Source organism: Hylobates moloch, unplaced genomic scaffold, assembly GCF_009828535.3.
Source record: "Hylobates moloch isolate HMO894 unplaced genomic scaffold, HMol_V3 SCAFFOLD_19, whole genome shotgun sequence".
In the NCBI taxonomy this organism is placed as follows: Eukaryota; Metazoa; Chordata; class Mammalia; order Primates; family Hylobatidae; genus Hylobates; species Hylobates moloch.
In genome coordinates this window covers 31879467-31902840 of record NW_026652294.1, presented here as the reverse complement: position 1 = coordinate 31902840, position 23374 = coordinate 31879467, and the positions used below count along the sequence as shown (strand labels likewise).

The 23374-nt window shown below is 49.3% G+C and overlaps 1 protein-coding gene across 2 annotated transcripts in view; it reads left to right on the top strand.

Moving 5' to 3' along the window:
- Positions 1-23374, top strand: part of RPH3AL (rabphilin 3A like (without C2 domains)) — a 184267-nt gene that overhangs the window by 51701 nt on the left and 109192 nt on the right. Inside the window, exon 1 of one of the 2 annotated variants that reach the window (XM_032138175.2) lies at positions 14873-14951. The exons of the other annotated variant lie outside the window; for it this stretch is intronic. The gene's annotated coding sequence lies outside the window, so the exon portion shown is untranslated. Of the gene's footprint in view, positions 1-14872; positions 14952-23374 lie in introns of those variants that run through there. 2 annotated transcript variants of the gene reach the window in all.

Here is a 23374-nt window from a genome sequence, read left to right as displayed (position 1 = left end):
CTTAAGATCAGATGAGCCAGTTTATCGATGTGGGTGGTGTCAGCTGATCCATCAAGTGCAGGGTTTCCAAAATATCTCAAGTGCTGATCTTAGGAGCAGTTTAAGGAGGGTCAGAATCTTGTAGCCTCCAGCTGCATGGCTCCTAAACCATAATTTCTAATCTTGTGGCTAAAGTTAGTCCTGCAAAGGCAGACTAGTCCCCAGGGAAGAAGGAGGTTTGCTTGGGAAAGGGCTGTTACCGTCTTTGTTTAAACTATAAACTAAGTTTCTCCTAAAGTTAGTTCAGCCTATGCCCAGGAATGAACAAGGACAGCTTAGAGGTTAGAAGCAAGACGGAGTCGGTCAAGTTAGATCTTTCACTGTCTCAGAATTTTGCAAAAGTGGTTTGAGTCCCTCCCTTTGGGTTTTATAACACCTTAATCTTAAGGGGTAGAAAAGCCCCTTTTACAGGAACGCTAATTCCATTTATGAGGACCTTGCCCATAAGACCTAATCACCTCCCAAAGGCCCCACCTCCTCATACCTTGGGGTGTTGGGGTTTCAATACGGGAGATTTCAGGGGTCGCAAACATTCAGGCCACAGCGGTCTATCGCGGGGATACTGCTGAGTAGGTAACTGCTTTGAGCGTCTTGCTCGGCGAGAGCTGCAGGTAGTTCTGGATGTGGTGGGTCTGCCAGACTCATTTTTGCAGGTTGAGCGTCCCATGAGGACGCTGCCTGGAAGGAGCTTTTTGTGTGGTTTGTTGGTAACTTTCTGATGAATGGAATTAACATTACTGGTTTATTATGGTGCTTTTTAACCAGGTGGAAGACAAGTGCCTCCACGAGGGACACCTCTTCTGATCCTGCACAGAAGCACCGCGAGGGCTGGGCTGGCCTCAGACTCCCCACAAACCCCAGTTGAGGTTTCAGCATCAGGTGATGAACAGAGTCACCCTTGACAGAGGGATTGGGAACTAATTTAGCAAAGGGGGAAACTTGGGAGTAAAAAGGCCCCATATCGAATCAAAATTTCCTTTACGGAATTGAAAATTTCCATCAGGGTCACGCCCCAAGTCAGAGTAGAAAGGACAGGCCAAGGGGGCAGCCAGGACTCACCTGTGGGGTGACCTCACTTTGCACAGACCTGGTGTCCAGGGCCCGGGCTCGCCTCGTCACCTGAGTCTGGGTGTCACTGAGGCAGTAAGAAGGGTCAGCTCCTGGGACAGGTGAGGGTGCCGCCCCCCGCCCCCAGTCCAGCCCCACAGCGGAGGAAGAACTGCAAATTTTCAGCTGTGCAGATGACTCAGGCCCAGTGGTGGAATTGGTGAGGAGGAAGGTGGAGAAGGACAAAGCCTAACTCAGCAAAGCGCCTACTGTGTGCCTGGCATGGTACTCCACGCTTAGTACACTCTGGGCTACTCTAGGAGCTGCTGGCACCAGAGATGAGTTGTGGGACTGTAGGATTCGGGGAACTTTATTCTGTAAGTACAGAGGAGGCTGGTGGATCTGCCTGTGGAACTAATCTGGACCTAATTGTGGGCCACACGAAGACCTTCCCCAGCACTCACTCCCAGCTTCAGACTCCAAGGGCATATGTCTTAGCCATCGATTGCCACCATATTGTGGTGCAACAACCCACCCCAAACCCACTGGCCTATGACAGTGAGCATTTATTTCCCTCTCACGTATCTCGGAGTTGGGTGAGGTTTGGCTGACCTAGGCTGCCCACAGGAGGACTTGGCTGACTTCAAGCTGCAAGTGGGTTTAGGCCTGTTCCATGTGTTTCTGATCCCATTTGGACCAGAGACCACCCAAGGCCTGTTCTGTCTCATGGTGACAGGAGGAGCACAGAGACCACCCAAGGCCTGTTCTGAATCATGGTGACAGGAGGAGCACAGTGAGAACCAGCTGAATCATACACACACATTTCCAGCCTTTTTTCACGTCATATTCACTAACATCCCATTAGCTAACACAAGGCATGCGGCCAACCTCAACACAGGGCAGGGACATACACTGCCTACTTGTAGGCCCTGGCACGGCATGGCTGTTTACACCACTGCAGGGAGTGAGAAGCTGAGACCAGTCATGTAGCCTACTCTAGGATGAGTGTCATTTGTTCGCTCAGTAAATATTTATTGAGAGTTTACAGTGTGCCAGGCATCGGGCAGCTTTGGGTGACAGAATGGTGAACAAGACAGGCCTGGTTCTTGCCTTATGGAACTTACATTCTAGTGATGGGAAAATACAGGAAAGAGCTCTGTCCATCATTAATTGTTTAATTACAACTGTGATAATCACTACAAAGGGGAATTATAGAGGAACGAGGTGCCGGTATCAAAGGGCCTGGCCTGGGCCAGGGAGGAAGATATGGTTGAATTCAGAATTGAAGGTGAGTGTTAATAAGGCAGGGAACACTCATGAAGATTAATAGCACAGCTGACTTCTCATCTGAAGCCCTGGAAAGCAGGAGGCAGTGGGTGGCACAGCCAAAGTGCTGAAAGAATTTTAAAAATTCCTTAAAGAATTCTATATCCGGAAAAAACTGTCCTTCAAAAATGAAGGAGAGGCCGGGCACGGTGGCTCACGCCTGTAATCCCAGCACTTTGGGAGGCCGAAGTGGGCGGATCACGAGGTTAGGAGATCAAGACCATCCTGGCGAACATGGTGAAACCCCGTCTCTATTAAAAATACAAAAAAAATTATCCGGGCATGGTGGCGGGCACCTGTAGTCCCAGCTGCTCGGGAGGCAGAGGCAGGAGAATGGCGTGAACCTGGGAGGCGGAGCTTGCAGTGAGCCGAGATCACATCACTGCACTCCAGCCTGGGTGACAGAGCGAGACTCTGTCTCAAAAAAAAAAAAAAAGGAAGGAGAAATTAAGACATCCTAGATTAATATAATAAAAACAGAGAGAATTTGTCACTGGCAGGCATGGCCTGTAAGAAACACTAAAGGGAATTCTTCAGGCTGAAGTGAAAGGGCACTAGGCCGTGACTGAAATCCACATGACAGTACAAGGAGCATCTTAAAGGCGTGAGTATGTTCTGCTAGTAATTCTTCTGTCTGATCGAAAAGATAACTGCGGAAAGCAATGCTTGTTAAAACTTTGTTGACGCATATAATGCGTCAAGATATAATGCACCAAGATATAATTTGAATAACAATAATAGCACAAAGGAGTGGAGGGAACAGAGCGATATTGGAGCAAAGTTTTTGTGTACTATTGCAATTAGGTCAGTATTAGTCCAAGTTAGATTGTTTTAAATTAAAATGTTAATTGTAGTCTCCAAGGCCACCATTAAGAAAATAACTTTAAAAAATGGAAGAGGAGCATTAAGGGTTATGCTAGAAAATCCCTATTCAACACAAAAGAAGGCAGAAATGGGAAAATATAAGAATAAAAAGACAAGACATATGGAAAGCAAATAGCAAAATGGCATAAATCCTATCTTATCCATAATTACATTAAATGCAAATGGACTAAATTCTCCAATAAAAAGATAGAGCATGGCAGAAAGGATTTAAAAAACCATGATACAGTCTGGCCAACATGGCGAACCCCCATCTCTACAAACAATACAAAAATTAGCTGGGCGTGGTGGCAGGCGCCTGTAGTCACAGCTACTCAGGAGGGTGAGGTAGGAGGATCGCTTGAGCCTGGCAGCTTGAGGCTGCAGTGAGCTGTGTTCACACCAGTGCACTCCAGTTTGGGTGAACAGCAAGATCCTGTCTCAAAAATAAGTAAATAAATGAAAATTTGAAAACGTGATACAGCTATCATGTATGCTGTCTACAAGAGACACACTTTAGATTCAAAGACACAAATGGGTGGAAAGTAAAAGAACAGAAAAAGATATTCCATGCAAGCAGTCCCTGAAAGAGAGGTGAAGTGGCTCCACAAATAGCAGACAAAATAGGCTTTAAGGCAAAAATTGTTACTAGGGACCAACAGGGACATTTTGTAACGAAAAAGGAGTCAACCTATCGGGAAAACCTAATAATTATAAACCTGTATGCACCTAACAAGAGACCCCCAAAATACATGAACCAAAACTAACAGAAATGAAGGGAGAAATACAAAATCCAACAATAATGATTGGAGGCTTCAAGGTCCCACTTTCAATAATGGATAAAACGGGTAGGAAGAGAACCAATGAGATAGACTTGAAAACACTGTAAATCAACTGGACCTGACAGACGTCTGCAGAACACGCCACCCAGCAAACGCAGGATGCACATTCTTCTCACGTGCCCAGGAGACGTTCTCCGGGAGAGGCCATATGTTAGGCGGTAAAACAAGACTTGGTAATTTTTCTGGTCTTGCTCTGTTTCCCAGGCTGGAGTGCAGTGGCATGATCACGGCTCACTGCAGCCTCAACCCTTCAGGCTCAGGTAGTCCCCCACCTCAGTTCCTGGAAGTAGCTGAGACGGCAGATACGTGCCTTCACGCCTGACTGGTTTTTGTTAAGATGAAGTCTCGCTCTGTTACCCAGACTGGAGTGCAGTGGTGCAATCTTGGCTCACTGCAACCTCCACCTCTTGGGTTCAAGTGATTCTCATGCCTCAGCCTCCTGAGTAGCTGGGATTACAGGTTTGCACCACCAGGCTCGGCTAAGTTTTGTATTTTTGGTGGAGATGGGGTTTTGCTAGGTTGGCCAGGCTGGTCTCAAACTCCTGGCCTCAAGCGATCCGCCTGCCTTGGCCTCTCAAAGTATTAGGATTACAGGCATGAACCACTGCACCTGGCCTTAGTAAATTTAAAAGGATTCAAGTCATACAAAGTATGTTCTCTGACTGTAGTAGAATGAAGTTAGATATCAATAAAGGAAATTTGGGAATTCACAAATGTCCAAAGTAAACACAGTCCTAAATAACCAATGGGTCGGCCGGGCGCAGTGGCTCACGCCTTTAATCCCAGCACTTTGGGATGCCGAGACAGGTGGATCACCTGAGGTCAGGAGTTCGAAACCAGCCTGGCCAACATTGTGAAACCCCGTCTGTATTAAAAATACAAAAAATTAGCTGGTGTGGTGGCGCGCACCTGTAATCCCAGCTACTCAGGAGGCTGAGGCACGAGAATCACTTGAACTTGGGAGGCGGAGGTTGCAGTGAGCCGAGGTCACGCCATTGCACTCCAGCCTGGGCAACAAGAGTGAGACTCTGTCTCAAAACAAACAAACAAGCAAACAAACACCAATGGGTCAAAGAAGAAATTAGGCCAGGCGCAGTGGCTCATGCCTGTAATCTCAACACTTTGGGAGGCCAAGGCGGGAGGGCTGCTTGAGCCCGGGAGTTTGAGACCAGCCTGGACAATATAGCAAGACTCCGTCTCTAAAAAGAAGAAGAAGAAATCACAGAGAAATTAGAAAGTAGTTTGAAATGAATGAAAATGAAAATATAACCTATCAAAACTTATCAAATGTATAGCTGTAAGAACCTATGTTAAAAAAGAAGAAAAACTTCAAGTAAATAATCTTCCACCTTGAGAAACTAGAAAAAGAACAGCAAACTAAACCCAAAGCAAGCAAAAGGAAAGAAATAATAGAGATTAGAGCTGAAAAAATGAAATCGTGAATAAAAAAGACCACTTATTATATGATTCTGTTTATATGAAATGTCCAGATTATGCAAATTAATAAGACAGAAAGTAGATTCGTGGCTTCTGGGGACTGCGGAGAAGGGAGGAATGGGAGGGAGTGGCTGCTAATGGGCCTCTTTCTTTTTTTTTGAAATGGAGTCTTGCTCTGTCACCCACGCTGGAGTGCAGTGGCGTGATCTCGGCTCACTGCAAGCTCCGCCTCCCGGGTTCAAGCAATTCCCCTGCCTCAGCCTCCCGAGTAGCTGGGATTCCAGGTGCCCGCCACCACGCCTGGCTAATTTTTTGTATTTTTAGTAGAGACAGGGGTTCACCATATTGGCCGGGCTGGTCTTGAACTCCTGACCTCAGGTGATCCGCCCGCCTCGGCCTCCCGAAGTGCTGGGATTACAGGCGTGAGCCACCGTGCCCGGCCGCTAATGGGTTTCTCTGTGGAGTGATGAAAATGTTCTAGAATTAGGTAGCGGTAATGGTGGCACAACCCTGTGAATGTACAAAAAAACCACCAAATTGTAAACTTTGAAAAGGTACATTTTGTGGTTTGTGAATTCTACCTCAATAATGATGTTGACAAAATGAATTTTATAGAGTTAATTAGGCAAAAGGGGTTGTGGGGAGAGAGTTGGGGGAAGCATTTCCCAGGCAGAAGAATCAGGGTTGCTGCAGGCCCCGAGGGGAGAGCGCGCGGCGTGGAAAGGAAACCTCAGGCCCTGGGGGGAGGATTTTGCTTGTATCATCAGAACAGCAGGAAGCCACTGGGGCAGTTTCAGGCTGGCAGTTCCGTGAGAGGGCTGACGCTTTGTTTTTTATTTTTATTTATTTCTTTGTTAAATGCGAGTTACCTGGCAAAGGCTGACATTTTGGGGAGCTCACTGTGGGGATAGCAAGCAGAAGAGACCAGGGAGGGCTGGGAGTGGATCTGGGGAGGTATCGGCAGTAGCCCAGATGGAGGAAATTACATTTCGGGAGGTTTATTCAAGGTTGCTGTGCTAGATGGAGCCAGACCTGGGTCCCCCTGGCCACCAAAACCTTTGCTCTCCCCTGGCCACTGATCTGAATACTCCCAGGTATTCTCAGTCGGCTCAGCGTGGCGTGAGGTGGTTTGCTGGATGGAAGGATGGTGGGAAAGTGGACATGATGTTAGTCAGGCCAGCCAGGACTTGTGCTCACCGGGGCTGGTCGCAAACAGCAGAGTCTGGATGAAAAGCGAACTTTACTGCCAAGACCCTGGAGTATCTCATAGAAGCTGAGGGAGATTTCAATGCTCAGGTCCTGGGAGGGGCTGAATGGGGCACAGATGCTAGAGGGAGGGGCCCCTCTCTCTGTCCTGCTTCAGCTCCATGTCGGCTCCCCTCTTCTCCGTCTCACTGCAGGCCACCTTTCCGTTTCTGTTAACTGGGCATTTCCACGAGGGGAAAACGGCCCCTCCCTCAGCCTCAGTGTGCATCTTACTGCAAAAGGCAGATGAGTTGAGACCCCGTCTCTTACTCCATTTCCCAGATTCTTTTTACTTTCTGTCTGTCTATCTGTCATCTATGAAACTATCTATGAGTGAAACTCTATGTATATATCTCTCTATGTATATCTATCATCTATCTGTCTGTCTATCTTTCATCTGTCTGTCTGTCTATCATCTGTCTGTCTATCTATCTGTCATCTATCTATGTATCTATCTATGAGACTTATTGCAGCTTCAACCTCCCAGGCTAAAGTGATTCTCCTGCTTCAGTCTCCAGAGTAGCTAGGACCACAGGTGCGCACCACCACACCCGGCCGCGCACCACCACACCCGGCCGCGCACCACCACACGCCTGGCCTTACTTTTTTAAAATTTATTTTTTAAATGTTTCGAGAAAGAGTCTTGCTCTATTGTGCAGGCTGGAGTGCAGTGGTATGATCATAGCTCACTGCAGCCCCAAACTCCTGGACTCAAACGATCCTCTCACCTCAGCCTCCCAAAGCACTGGGATTACAGGCGTGAGCCACCGTGCCTGACCTATGTTTATTTTTTTGTAGAAATGGGGTTTCACTATGTTGCCCAGGCTGGTCTTGAACTCCTGACCTCCAAGCAATCCTCCTGCCTCAGCCGCACACAGTGTTGTGATGACAGGAGTGAGCCACCGCACCCAGCCTTATTCCCCAGATTCTTAAGGGAGGGACCTTGACGTGCCAGTTTGGCTTAGGTGCTCCCCTGGAAGAGCCAGCTGGGCCCCAGGGGACTGGCCGCAGTGTAAACTCAGGGCTTCCGGAGCCCACCCCTGAAGGTGGCTGCACAGCTACAGGAAGGCCAGGGAGGGGAAGGGACATCGTTGATGGGTGGCGAGGTCACCTGTATTCAAAGTCCCCTCCCACTTTCTTTGGATAACCTGCTGCCTGGGATCCGTCCACCTCTAGGAATAAACCACAGGAGACCCTATTTGGTCACTCGAACTGATTGGCAAACTCAGCCCTTCAACTGTGTATCACCCCTGCTTTTTTTTGCCTTCACTGTCAGCCCTTGACTGGGCAGGGAGCATTCCAGAATTTAGAGTTAATCTTACTACCTTTGTGAATTCTGTCACTTCCCCCAGAAAAGAAACGACGGTCCATGCCCGCCTGACAGACTTGCTGAGAAGGATTCTCGTTATTGTCATCGACTCACTTTCTCCTGCGATTTAAAGCCCAGTGCTGTGGATTCAGGTGCCTGGAAACCCTGGCGACTGTACCTGGGCCTGCGATAGGGATAGGAGATGTCTGTGAGGTCATGTGGGAGGAACACGCAGGGGTCAGGTCTGTGAGGTCATGTGGAGGCACACACAGGGGTCACCTGCCACAGCGTGCCACGGTTTCCAGCCTTGGCCTGTCCTGTTTCACCTGGCCCATGGGTGATGTGTGCTGTGCTGGCCTTTCTGCAGGGGACAGTGTGGTCAGGGGACCGCCAGGGGCTGTCAGAGCCCCAGCCCTTTGCTCCATACCAGGGCAGCCGTTTCCAGTCCTGAGGGTTGCGACTGATCTCGGCTGGGGCTTGCTTCTTACTAGGAGAAGCAAGGGATGGAAGTCCTTCAGTCAGATGCCGCTCTCAGACATCAGAGGGGCAGGACACTCTGAATGCAGATGTGGGTCCTGAGGGCTCCTTTCTCTTTGAATTCCTGCAGCATTTAGTAGGAGGCCATGCGGCTTGGTGTCTTATTATTTATGGTTGAACGCTGGCTGCCTGGAATGTCGTCTCCAATACTAATAATGATGCCAGTGTCGTGCGTGAAGCTGGCGTTGACGGCGCAGTCAGGAATCTCTCGTGTAAATTCTGTTACCGCCAGGGGAGGTGAGCAGCGCAGACTAGATGACAGACATTTAATAGCTGATAAAGCCTCAGATTGGCCAGGGTAGGGACTTGCGGGGATGTGTGTGTGTGACTTGTTTCCCTTCACAGTCACGTAGCTGGTCCGAGCTGGGACTGAGAGCCTGGCTTCTGATCTCTGACTCCATACTCTGTTCACGAGAGTGCAGCTAACTATATTCTGAATTCTTTCAGCAAAGGTTGTCTCATTCTTCCTTGGTATCTCCCGTCTGTCATCTATCCATCTATTCATTTATTCCTCTATCTTGTTCCATAAACATATGTATATCTCTGTGTATATTTTATTTATATAAGAAATATAAAGGCTGGGTGCGGTGGCTCATGCCTGTAATCCCAGCACTTTGGGAAGCTGAGGCAAGAGGATTGCCTGAGCCCCGGAGTTTAAGACCAGCGTAGGCAACGTAGTGAGACCCTGTCTCTGAAAAAAAAAAAAAAAAAAGGGAGAAGAAATATAAAAAAAATATATAAAAAGACATGTTAATAGCTGGGCACGGTGGCTCATGCCTGTAATCCCGGAACATTGGGAGGGCAGGGCAGGCAGATTGCTTGAGTTCAGGAGTTTGAGCCAAGCCTGGGCAACATGGTGAGACCCTGTCTCTATTTTTTTTAAAAAAGATATATTCATAATATATCTATGTATCTAAAAGATATATTCATAGAAAAAAGGTAAAGTAGGTATATTACATACCAGACCTATATGTAGATATTTTATATTTATATATGTATGTCTGTTTATATATGTCTATACATATATGTGTGTATGTATATGTACATGATACTAAATAGAAATCATAAAAAGAAGATCAGGAAAGACATAGATGTAGATTAGCTAGAAGGTTGAAAGCAGGGGGAGAGTTAGACCCCTCTTCAGGCCGTCGAGCTGTATACACTTTGCTGTATTCGAACCACACGTTTAATTCTGAGCTAATGGGCAGTCAAGGCAGGAAAAAAAATCAGTGACATGGTTCGTGTGGCCTCTAAGGAACGGGTGCCAGATGCTGAATGCTCATCCAGGCAGTTAGACCTGAAGGAGGTTTCTTGCCTGAGTGGTCATTTGTGGAGCCTTGGGTGACAAGGAAAATAGGTGGCAAGTGTGCTTCTCTGTCTTCTGCCGTCCCCTGGCAGACATCGCCAATCCATCAGGGCTGTCTCCCACCGAGCCCAGAGGCGGCCTCGCCGGGCTTCCCTGTGTGGTGCTCGGGGGTGGAGTCTGCAGGCCAGAAAAACCCGCTTGCTGTCCAGCCCGAGGCTGCTGGTGGCGTCAGGGAGGCCATGAGGGGTTCTGAGTGGAGATCCCCTCAAGGTGGGCCCCGTAGCAGGCGCGCGGGCTGGGAAACGCATCTGGGCGCCGGTCGGAGTGACCCGTCATGGTGACGAGGGTGGGGAAGTTGTGTCTGGAGTGACACGGGGCACACACTCGGATTTCTGGCTTGTTAGCCACTCATTTGTTCCACACACGTTTAGCAAACACCAATTATGTATCTGGAAAGCATGTGCCCGCCTCACTCTGCTTACCCCTCTGGCCCCAGTTGAATGTCACTTTCTCAGAGTCTCCTCCCCCAGCTCCTCCGTCTGCACAGACACTCATCTCTTGCATCACCTACACCTTTCCACCCCAGCCTATATGGCTGCTTATCCTGACATATTTACTAATGTTTATTTGCTTCATTTTTTTTTTTTTTCTCTCCAAGATGGGAGTTCCAGGATGGCAGGGACAGTGTCTGTCTTGCTGTCATTCTGTCCCCAGTCCTAGCATGGGGTCTGGCACATAGTAGGTGCTCAATTAGTATTTGTGGAATGAATGAATAAAAGAATAAAAAGGATACGGAGATGAGCCCGGTAGAAGATAAGCACATAAACAAATACGGCACAAGCTCAGTATGAAGGAGAAGGACAGGTAAATAGTTAAAGGACTTCAGGGTGGGAGAGGCCCCTTCCAGGAGGGTGAGGAGGTCAAGGAAGGCCTCCTGGTGGAGGACATTGCTGGGTCCAGAAGCATGAGGTGGAGGGAGGGGCACCTGGGGCCCTGGGGGTAGCAGGAGCAAAGGCAGAGGCAGACCTGGAGGGGAGAAGAACCAGATTTTACTTGGGGTGCTCCTGGGGCGGTGGGGGGGAGGAGCAGCCACCCGGGAAGGGTGGATCTGTGGCAGCTGCAGGAGCTCCGCCCAGCAGGCCGACTGGGCAGGAGGCGGAGAAGCAGGTGTGCGTGGAGCGCAGGGTGAGAGGGGCCTCTGGCAGGCAAGGCAGGAAAGAGAAGAGCTAGGGGAACCGGGCAGGCCTGAGTGTGGCCCGGGGGTGGTGGAGGCAATGCCCCGGGGGAATGCACAGCCTTTACTCCCCGACTGGGTTTATATCCTGCCTCTCCCATGCCTGTTGGTCCTTGGGGACTGCCCTCCGGCAGGCTCTGGCCCCAGGACCCCACACCAGCCCCAGCCATGCCAGCTGCCCTCCCACTGGCCTGGCCCAGCTCTCCAGAAAGACTTCATGCAGCCAGTTCCCCAGGGAACACCACTGCCCACACATTACTAATGTTTACATAGGAATTTATCACATCTGTAACATTTTATCTTGAGCACAGCTTCTCTCAATGCTTTTATTTTGCAATTATAGGTTTATTTTCTTCGTTTCCTCTCTCTTGAGCTTTTTAAGGTGTTTTCTGTCACTTAGCTGGGGACTTTAAATTTCCTATTTATATTAATTATCAAATTATTTCATATGTGAGTCATTCAGCTTACCCCTTTTTGGCTCCTTCTTGCAACTCTTACTTGTGGATTTATTAGGCAATTTAGCACTGACTTTCATGTGCAGACTCAGCTGGCGAGATTTTAACTGGAGGGTGAGAGATGTCATGGCCACAGGGCCCTGTTGCTTGCAGTCCCTAGATCAGAGGATTGGTGCCGGATGGGCCGGTGCTGAGGATGCACACATCGCCCTCGGGTTAGCACCGAAGGTTCTCGTGTCAGACGTGAGGCTTCCTTCCTGTGTTCTTTCTGGCCGCGCTAGTCCAGAAGACCAGCAAACCCGAGATGGTCCGAGGTGCACGATGGAGCCTGAATGGAGAGCCTGGGGTGTGAGCCAGGGTCTGGGATACGCTGGGCCAGAGTTAGATGCCCCTGAAGACGTGGATGAGTGGGTGAAGACTAAGGGAGCAGGTCACACATGGTGACAGACAGGAGAGGCTGCTGTGCCATCCAGGGGCCATGGAAGGAGTCGGCGTCGGCACGAACACTGGCACGTCTGTTAGTAGGTGTGGTGCACGGTCACACCTTCCCACACAGTGCAGGTGACTTACTCAGAGCTCTGGATGGCAAATGACAAGGACCCAATTCAAACTAGTGTAAGCAAAAAGGGAGCTCTGTGGACCTGGCAATCTGGGGATCAAAACGGTGGTTCAGGCACGGCTGGATCCAGCCATTGACCATGGGTTTGAGATGACTCACCTTCGTCTCTCAGCTCTGTTTAGCTGCACCTGCAGACAGGCCGTTTCTAGGGGGAGCCAGGTGGCTATTGGCCATCTCGAGCCAATGCTGTGCTTACTGTCCCAGACAGGGGGTTTATTTCACAGGAACTCTGGCAAGACCCCAGGAGGACTCAGTATGGCTGTGTCTGGGTCACATGCCCAGCCCTGAGCCAATTACCCTGCCTAGGGGGCGGGGCTATTCTAATTGGTCGTCCTCGTCACATTCACCCAGGAAGAAGGGGAAGGAGGGGCTGTTTCTCTTGCCCAAGAGGACTGGGCGTGACTACTTTGACCTGAAGAGTTATTCTCAAAAAGGAAAGGAATGCTGGGTAGACAAAATATATGCCTATTGCAGAAGGCCAGCAGGGGTCCCGGCCTTCGCTTTGCTGAAGGTGGTAGGTTCACAGCTGTCTGGACCCTGGAGCTGAGTGTGAGGGGTGTAAAGGGGTAGAAGGTGCCGTCTGCACAGCAGTGTGGCGGCGTTCTGCCATTCTCACCTGTACTGAGGACAAACACTTATGTCTCTTCACACCTTCGTGACTGGTCCCCCCTGGACCTTCGCGCAGAGCTGGCCTTTCCATGAAGCAACCTCTGGGTACACGTGGAAACCAGCCTCTCGCTGCCATGCCTGCCCCAGGGACTGACCAGGGTCGGCTCTGGTCACGGACACAGTTTATCACGTCTCTTTGGCCTCTGGTCTCTGGATCCACACCTCTGGCTCTGATGTCTGCGTGGAACCCCTGTCCCAGCTGGGTTCAAGTTTCTTTTCCAGAAGCTTTGCCTGGCTCAAGGCTCTGCTTGATTTGGTGTCACTGGTGTTTCTGAGCTTGGTCCTCGTGGCCTGTGGTCCTGCCAGGGGAAGAGCAGAGTGGCCTGGCTGGACCCCGGCAAAGGAGGCTTCTCTTCTGCATTTCTTCTGAACGCGGAGCTCACGAGCAGGACGAAGACCAGCTGATTCCTGCAGGCCTGGGTGTGTGGCGTGTGGTCCCGCACACTCAGAGATGGCTTCTAGCACGTTCCATCCTTTCTTCTTTCTTTTTTTTTTTTTTTGAGACGGAGTCTCGCTCTGTCGCCCAGGCTGGAGTGCAGTGGCACGATCTCGGCTCTCCGCAACTTCTGCCTCCCGGGTTCAAGCAATTCTCCTGCCTCAACCTCCCGAGTAGTTGGGATGACAGGTGCCCGCCACCACGTCTGGCTAAGCCTCAGCCTCCCAAAGTGCTAGGGTTAGAGGTGTGAGCCGCTGTGCCTGGCCTACCTATGAATTTTATTTTATTTTTTAAATTTTAAGGTGAGGTCTCACTCTGTCACCTAGGCTGGAGTACGATGGCTAGATTGTAGCTCACAGCAGCCTCAAACTCCTACACTCAAGCCACCCTCCCACCTCAGCCTCCTGAATGGCTGGGGCTACAGACGTTTGCCACCACGCCTGGCTAATTTTTGTATTTTTAGTAGAGACAGGGTTTCACCATGTTGGCCAGGCGAGTCTCAAACTCCTGATCTCAGGTGATCCACCCACCTTGGCCTCCTGAGTAGCTGGAGTTACAGGCGTGAGCCACCACTCCCGGCCTCCTTCCACCCTTTCATATAACCAGCAGTGCATATCAGCACTTCTCAACATCTTTACTGCAGGACCTTTTCTTCAAATGAAATCTTATCTGGAAGCCTGATAGATGAAGAGGAAAAAGCTGAGTTGCTCTGGGTTGGGCTGTAATAACCCCCTTGTTCCCAGCCCCCTGCTTCTGCCTGCACGGTTCTGAAGGGTGCTCCACACCCCTGGCTTCTTGGAACCCAGTTTGAGAGCCTCTTGGCGATTATATCCATCTGTCTGTCTCTCTCACAGTAGCACCTGCTGCTGCTCCCCATGGGGAAAGGTTGCTGATGGTGTTTATTTTTTTTTTAAGCATCAAAACATTTTCTTTTTTCTATCAGTAGCTTGTCTGCACTATGAAAAGGTCAACAGAGAGATCCTTGTCATCTTCCTTCTCCCTGCAGGAGGGTGTCAGGGTGTAAGTGCTCCCTCACTGTGAAGAGTTCATTTCATTCATGTCATTACCCTTGCCCTCCTGGAGGTCCCTCCGGGAAGCTGTTCTGTTTACACATCCTCCTGAACAGCCACACCCAAAGGGGGCCCCACTCCAGGCCGCTGGGGCTGCAGGAAGCGATGAGATGCTGACGCACGCCCCATGCACCACCACCGCTGCCTGCAAGGACTGTTTTGGATACAGAAAAGTGCCCTTTCTAACCCAAAAAGTGCTTGAAATGTGTAAAAGTGGCCAGACCAACCTTCCCAAAGAGGGCTGCCCCCTAAGAGGAAGCATCCCAGGTCTGTTCGGTTTTAGAGACCACGTGACTGGGGGACGTGGTGGGGCCCTGCCAGACATCCACGAGGAGAATCCAGGCCTTGGTTTGGCTCCAGCTGGGCCTGCCTGGTGGCTGCCACTTATTGACTTAAGTCCCAGTGATTCAGCTCCTCATCTGAACACCTCGGGTCACCCCTGACAACGGTGGTGGGAGGCAGAGCGGCCTCCTCCTCCTCCCACGCGGGGCCTGTCTGGGTGAAGCCCCTCTGTTCCCGGTAGGTGTTTCGGGGTCTCATGGCTCCAAGGACATTGGAAGATGCCTCTGTTTTCCTGGAGTCAGGGGCCCAGTTCATTCAGGGGTTTTCACAGAACTTTGCTAACTTCCGGGGAAGAGGTTTGTGTCTTTGCTGGGAGAGTGTCTGGTTAATCGTTGACTGGAAACTTGCTTTTCCAGGCTGCCCCAGATCCTGCTGCTTCTAAAGAAGAGGCAGCCAGGGCTGGAGAACAGCCTCGTGCCCCGCTGGTGCCTCCGTTGCTCTTTCTGCATGGTCCTTTGAAACACCGCAGTGGACAGAGATGGATTTGGGGGTGCGGGGCAGAGGGGTTGTGTGCTAGCAGCAGATGGGCCTGGGGTCAGGCAGAGAATGGGGGCCACGCATCTGAGCAGACCGGAGCGTGCTGTTGGAGAGCTGTTTGTATTGCGTGTTATGCTGCGTGCAAGACTGGCTCAGGGGCTGCAGCAGGCTCTGTGCTCCCTACCCCGGGATACTCACATTTGGTGACAAGTCCCCAGATAACTGTGAGATGGGGCCAAAAAGCCCAGGGGCCACAAAGAAAGCAAAAACGCAAGTGCCAAGGCTACGTGTCTCAGAGCGGGAGGGGATTTTTGAAGATTGTAGAAGGCCGCGTGGCCAGCTGACGTGGTCAGGAGCAGTGGCCGTTGTCAGGATGGAAGCATGGCCTGTACGCACATGCAGGGGCCCGTCTCGGGACCCTTGTCCCTCGAGGTGCTGTTCCGTTTACAACCTATATATAGGTTTACCTCGTCAGGCACATAGACAAGCATTTAAAAATGTTTTCCTGATGATTTATTTTCATGTGTATTAGAGCATAACTTGTTTTCTTCAGTTGCCTTCTATTTATGGCATATGGGATGGTTTTTCTATTTATGGTGGACATATAAAGTTTCCTTTGAAAATAAATTTGTTCAAGTAAAAGAGTGGGTTGATTTAAACGGAAACATTAAGTAAAGAATCGTATGGGAGCCACGTGGGAATGGCAGGTGGCGTGTGGATGCCTGTGCTTTGGAAATTGCTGGAGGAATTCAGAGATGAGGAAGAGAGAGGCTCGTGGAAGAGACAGGCGGGGTGCGGGAGGAGTGCAACCCAGCTAGGTGGAGATGGGAGGTGAGTCTGTACTTACAGGTCCAGACGTGTGGGTACGATTCTTGGTGTAGTCTATTTTGGTTGCAGCAGGTGAGGCCTATAGGGGACAGAGGGTAGGTGTGGGACTGTGTTGTGGAGGACCATCAGTCTCAGGGTGTGGCCTCTGAACTTTTCAGGAGGCAGTGGGAGCCATTGAGGGTGCTTGAGGAGGGGACTGTTTCTGGACAGTCCTTGAAGAGTCTCGTTTATGTGTAGTGGACACCAGGACTGGAGGCAGATGACCCGTTAAGGGCCCAGGTAAAGAGGGTTTAAGAAGCCAAACCAGGGCCATAGCCAAGGACAAGCAACCCAGCCACCCAGGCCATCTCTCACTGGCTTGGGGGGCAGCCTGGAGACGTTGGAGAGAGGCAGGTCGGAGGTGGACAAGCTGAGCCTTGGCCGTCTGTGGGGAGGCCGTGGGTGATGGGCAGGGGTGCAGGTCCGTCCTGTTGATGGGCAGGGGTGCAGGTCCGTCCTGTTGATGGGCAGGGGTGCAGGTCCGTCCTGTTGATGGGCAGGGGTGCAGGTCAGAAGTTGTGAATGGAGTCCCAGAAGGGGGGAGCATCTGCTCCTGGCTGGGCTGGGAGAAGATGGTAAGAGCTACTCAGTGACCTCTTCCTGGAGTCTCCTGGCCTAGCATGGAATGTTCTGGAATGTTCTCAGGGAAGTGGGTGCGGTCAGCTGAAGGAAGCTCCTCTCTGGGCCAGAGTTCAGACAGGAGGAGGAAGCCTGCTGTTTCCTGCCCTGTGGTTTGGCCCAGAGTTCAGACAGGACAAGATTTCATCCATCATCAGGGTCTGCAGTCAGGGGGGTCACAGTTTCTTTAAACTCCCATTTCATCCTTTTAGTGTGAAGTTCACCAGCATTCAGGGACCAGCTTGGTTTAGAAAACAGGTTTGTTTTGTTTTGTTTTGTTTTGTTCTGTGAGGGCCTGCTATGTACCAGATACTGTGTTTGGAACTTTTTTTGTTTTGAGATGGGGTCTTGCTCTGTCACCAGGCCGGAGTGCAGTGACACGGTCTCAGCTCACTGCAACCTCCGCCTCCTGGGTTCAAGTGATTCTCCTGCCTCAGCCTCCTGAGTAGCTGGGATTACAGGTGCGCACCACCACGCCCAGCTAATTTTTGTATTTTTAGTGGAGATGGGGTTTCACCAAGTTGGCCAGGATGGTCTCGATCTCTCGACCTCATGATCCGCCTGCCTCGGCCTCCCAAAGTGCTGGGATTACAGGTGCGCGCCACCACGCCCAGATAATTTTTGTATTTTTAGTAGAGATGAGGTTTCACTACGTTGGCCAGGCTGGTCTCAATGTTGTGATCCACCCACCTCAGCCTCCCAAAGTGCTAGGATTACAGGCGTGAGCCACCGCGCCCAGCCTGGAACTTTTACTCTGTTACCACGATTGGCTATGGACAAAACCCGTTGAGGAATGCATTATTTATTACCTCTGTTGTACAGAGGAAGAAATGGAGTGTAGGGAAATGTAACAAGCCCCAAATTAAACCGCTGGTTAGCTGTAGAGTCCAATTGCAAACCTACGCCTCTGAAAGGGAGACCGCGTCTGCAGTAATGAGACTGTGGACACACTGTTTAACTTGGAGGAAGCTAATTGGCCTCTGTGCTCCTCTGTGTGGGTATGGGCTGTCCCTGCGGTGTGCTGGGCACATCTGTAATATCGGGGTGCTGATGGCACTCGATGGCATTGCGGTGGAGATTGTGAGTGATGATATAGATAAGGTGTTACAGAAATGTCAGCGACTGCTGCTATTACTACATAAAACTAGAGTTGCACAATCCTGGACTCGATTTTACTGGAGGACATTTTTGGAAGGTTATATCTTAAGGTGGAGGAGAAGCATTATTTTAATTAAATTGAATTAATTAGTTAATTTTTAACACTTATTTTTATTAAAAAGTTTTTTTATACAGATGGGATCTTGCTACGTTGCCCAGGTTGGTCTCAGACTCCTGGCCTCAAGTAATCCTCCCACCTTGGCCTCCCAAAGTGTTGGGATTACAGGCGTGGTCCACTGTGCCCAGTCATTTTAATTTTCGAAATAATCAATACATGGTGGGATAGAACGAGCATTTAACCTTAGAGCCGTTTCAAGTTTGAGCCAGTGATTTCTGGGCATGCTCCTGGCCCCTGGATGTTGGGAGATGTGGGTGAAATGGGGAGGGTCTGTTCCCTTTCCTCTCTTCTCAGCCTGACTTCAGTGAAAGCTCAAGGTGCACTTGGCTGTTTCTACAGCTTTGGAGTTCCCAGCTCTGCCCAAGTTCGTGACAGCAAGCTGTGACCTCGGGGCAGTCACTAACCTGCCCAGGGGAGTTTCCCTCCTGCGCAAATACCCTAGTTCTCTGAGTTTCCTCTTCCTTTGTGGCACTTCTGAGAGGACAGTTCTCTCCCTGGAATGCCGCCTTCTGCCTGCCAAGTCCCTCCTTTTCCCTCTGAGCCCTGCACCACATTCTTCTCTTTGAAGCCCTCCAGGACTGCCACAGAGCAGGATCTTCACTGCGCCTTCTCTTCGCTCCCAGTGTTCTTTGTGTAGCCACAGCATTTATTGTGGAGCCACTGTCTGATTCATTTTGGATTCATCTCGTGCACTGTCAGAGCCACAATGGAGGTGACCCTTCTCCCATGCACCTGCCAGAGATTAACACGTAAACAAAGAAACAAACACAGATTCCAACTGTGATGCATGTGATGAGGAAAAAGAACTGGGGCCCAGTATTTGCTGACCTCCAGTGTTCTGCACTCCCAAGGGAGGGCCGCGTGGTGGGGATGGAACACAGGCATGGACAGTACGTACCTTCCTCCTTTAGCAGACAGGGATGATGAGCACCTGTGATTAATCCACACAAAAGTATTCGGGAGGGTATGACACTCAAATGTAATATTAGCGGCGTGGCGAGATTCTTTCCCATTGATGACGATTGGTGTGGTATTTTCTTTTTCTCTATGAAGAAGAAAATTAAAATTTTTTCATTGCATTTGGTAGCACTTTACTTTTTTTTTCTTGAACAGTGTTAGGTTTACAGAAAAAAATGAACAAAAAGTACAGAGTTCCCGTCTAACCTCTTACCTCTTTCAATTTCCCATGATTAACATCTTGCTTTGGTGTGGTACATTTGTTACAATAAATGTGGTAATACTGATACATTATTATTAACTGAAATGTGTAGTGTACACTTAGGGTTCGATCTTGGAGGTGTAGGTTCTATGGGCTTCAACCAATGTGTAAGGACACGTGGAGAGAATAATAGCTTCACTGCCTTCAGAATCCCCTGAAATCCGTGTCCTCGTTCTTCCTGTTCCACCCCCAAATCCCTGGTCTTTTTACTGTCTCCATAGTTTGGCCTTTTTCAGAATGTCATAGATATAGTTGGAACCCTGCAGTAAGTAGCCCTTTGAGACCTGTTCCCTTCCCTTAGCAGTACGCATTTAAGATTCCTCATGTCTGCTTGTGGCTGGCCAGCTCTTTTTTTTTTTTTTAAACTGCTCCTTGCAGAGAAGGGTTATCCCATAGGCAGGGTGCCCAGAGTAGCCTCATTTTTCTTTTAATTAATTAAATTAATTAATTAATTTTCTGTAGAGTTGGGATTTCGCTATGTTGCTCAGGCTGGTCTTGGACCCCTAGCCTCAAGTAATCCTTCCACCTTGGCCTCCTAAAATGCGGGATTACAGGCATGAGCCATCCTGCCCAGCCTTACTGGCTCATTTTTTCATCGCTGAATTATGTTCCATCGTATGAATATATGGTACCATGTTTTGTTTATTTACCTGATGAAGGACATCTTGTCACTTACCAGCTGTCATTCACCTCTCTGAGCCTCAGTTTGCTCACCTGTACAATGGGATTGTTAAAACCTGCCTCATAGGGTTACTTTGAAAGATAAAGGAGATGATTCCCTAAAGCACTTGGCACTAAACTTGGCAAATGGTAAAGCCCTCAGTGGTTGTTCTCCTAATTGATCATTGACAGACAAACCTTTCCCCTCCCCCGTGTGACATTTTGTGTTTCCCTTATGTCCTGGTCTTTGAGACTCAGAGCCTACTAGCGTCCCATTTGTCCTTACAGTGCAAAGTCGGGGTGTGCATGCAGATGGGGAGCACTCATGCCCCAGCAGGGTGTGTGCAGATGGGGAGCACGCATGCCCCAGCAGGGTGTGGGGGCAGATGGGGCAGATGGGGAGCACGCATGCCCCAGCAGGGTGTGTGTGCAGATGGGGAGCATGCATGCCCCAGCAGGGTGTGCGGGCAGATGGGGCAGATGGGGAGATGCATGCCCAAGCAGGGTGTGTGTGCAGATGGGGAGCACGCATGCCCCAGCAGGCACCCACTTCTCAGCCTCAGGGCACTGCTCCTGGCCTCCTCTCACTTGCCCCAGGACTCAGTTCTCTAGCCAGTCCTGCGTGGCTGTTTCTGTTTCTCCAAGCCTGGCTCTACAGGTGTAGAAACCCCAATGATTCCCCCTTCCAGCTTCTCTGAGGATGAACCCCTGGTGGTTTTGTTTGAGGAGGTTCTGCCAATGGCAATGAGAAGTTAGAGAGGTGGGAAAGCGACCAGGCAGACGGAGTCCTCACAGCAGTGGCTGTAGGCTTGCCAGCTACTGCCACCTTTGCAGATGGGATTTGGGGTGTTCTGCTCATTTGTTTGTTTGCCTTTGAGACAGGGTCTCACTCTGTTGCCCAGCCTGGAGTGCAGTGGTACGATCATGGCTCACTGCAGCCTTAACCTCCCCAGGCTCCCAAGTAGCTGGGATTACAGGTGTGTGTCACTGAGCCCAGCTAATTTTTTCTGTGTGTGTGTGTGTGTGTGTGTGTGTGTGTGTGTGTGTGTGTGTGTTTCAGAGACGAGGTTTCACCGTGTTGCGCAGGCTGGATTCAAACTCCTGGGCTCGATCGATCCTCCCGCCTTGGCCTCCCAAAATGCTGGGATTACAGGCTGGGATGGTTTTTGATATGGCCTCACCGACAGGCCTCTTGCCTCTCTCAGCAAGGCCATGTGGCCTTTCCCCTCATGCTGATTCCTCTTCCCAGTATATACACTTTCTATTCATCAGGCCTCCTGCCCAGATATGAGCCCCTCTGGGCATTTCCCACAATACAGAAGAGGATGATGATGAGGGTAGTGATGATTGATGGTGACAATGTCTGATGGAGGTGAATATGATGATGATGGTGACAGTGATGGTGATGATGTAGGTGATGGTGATGATGACGATGATGTCTGATGGTGTTGATGGTGATGATGGTGAGGGTGATGATGGTGATGATGATGGTGATGATGATGGTGGTGATGATAGTGATGATGGTGGTGATGACAGAGATGACAGTGATGGTGATGGTAATGATGATGACTGATGGTGATGATTGTGAATATCATGATGATGATGATGAGGGTGATGATGAGGACGGCCATGATGGCCCTACCCTGAGAATGCACACTGTGACAGGCTTTGCACTGATTGTGTTACCTGCACCACCTCTATCAGGTTTTCTCAACTCCAGTGCTTTGGCGTTTAGGCTGGATAACTCTGTCATGGGGGCTGTTTTATGCCTCAGGGATGTTTAGCAGCATTCCTGGCCTCTACCCACTGGATGGATAGTCAGTAGCACCCCCAACTGTGTCTCCAGATATTTCCAAATGTCTCTTGGGGGACAAAATCACTCTGATTCAGAACCACTGGTTGAATTTATTCTTCCCAATAGCCCCGGGAGGCAGCTACTCATTTATAGATGATGCATCTAAGGCTTAGAGAAATGAAGGAAGTTGCCCAAGGTCACCAAGCTCATAATTCACAGCCAGAATGCAAACCTCAGATACACAACCCTGAGCCTAGACCTGTAACCACTGCCCTTTGTCACCTGGCAGAAGAAGAGAATTCATCAGCCTGCTGGCAGGGCTACCTGGAGTGCGTGACAGGGTTGAGCGCCTGTTTGATCAGTCCCAGCATCCCTTTCCAGATTCATTTGGAGCTAATAAAAACAGTGGCTCTGCCCATTTTCTGACTTGGTTTGAACTCAGAGAGCTGAATGTGTTTACGTAGAGACTGACTCCACAGCCCTCGGTCCTGTGCCACGATAGGGAAGTCCTGCATCTTCTCTTTCCCTCAGGCAGCCGTGTCACCTGGTGCGTCACCTGTGGACACCTGTGGGGAGCAGGAACAGACATGGATGTGGTTTTTTGCAAGTGGGACCTCGCAAGGTCATTGTCTGTGTTCTCCTAATGTTGTGAACCTGGTTTTTACAGGTTGAATGCCCAAAATGTCTACTTCTAATATTACTTTTATAATAATTTATTATGAATAATTAAAAACATGCAGCAAAGTGGAACAAATGTTATAGTGAAACTTATATGCCTGACATTTGGATTCCATCACTAACAATTTCCTTTATCTGTCATGGTGTTTCTTGTTTTTGGAACCCAGATTAGCATCATGTCTGGCTGGTTGGTCAATGAGACACTATAAATTCTCTATGAGGAGAATAAATTAATAACATATTAATTTGGGATAGATGGTCTTCATTCACCAGAGTAATGGGGGAGGTCATGGACGACCTTCTAATCACCATCACCAATCATCACCACATACAGAAACCCTATTCCCTTTTGCTGTCCCCCTTCCCCGACCCCAACAAGCCCTAGGCAACCACTAATCTACTTTCTGTCTCTATAAATTTGTCTATTCTGAACATTTTACATAAATGGGATCATATAATATGTGGTTTTTTGTGACTTGCTTCTTTTAGCAGATTTTCAAGGTTTGTCTGTGTTGTAGCATGAATCGATACTTCATTCCTTTTTATAGCCAAATAATATCCCTTGTATGGATACACCACATTTTGTTTGTCCTTTTTGCAGTTGATGGACATTTGAGTTGTTTCCCACTTTGGCTATTGTGAATGGTGCTACTATGAACATTGGTGTACAGGTTTTTATTTGAACACTTGCTTTCAATTCTTTTGGGTCTATATGTAGGAGCAGAATCGTTGGGTCAGATGATAATTCTATGTTAACTTGTTGAGGAACTAAATTGTCTTCCATAGTGGCTGCACCATCTCCATTCCCACCAACAAGGCACAAGTGTTCCAGTTTCTCCACATCCTCATGAACACTTGCTATTTTTCATATTTTTTAGTATAGCCATCCTAGTGGATGTGAAGTGGTATCTCATGGTGGTTTTGATTTGTATTTTCCTGATGGTTAAAGATGTTGAGTCTTTTTTCTTTGTTTTTTTTTTTTCTTTTTTTTTTTGAGACAGGATCTCGCT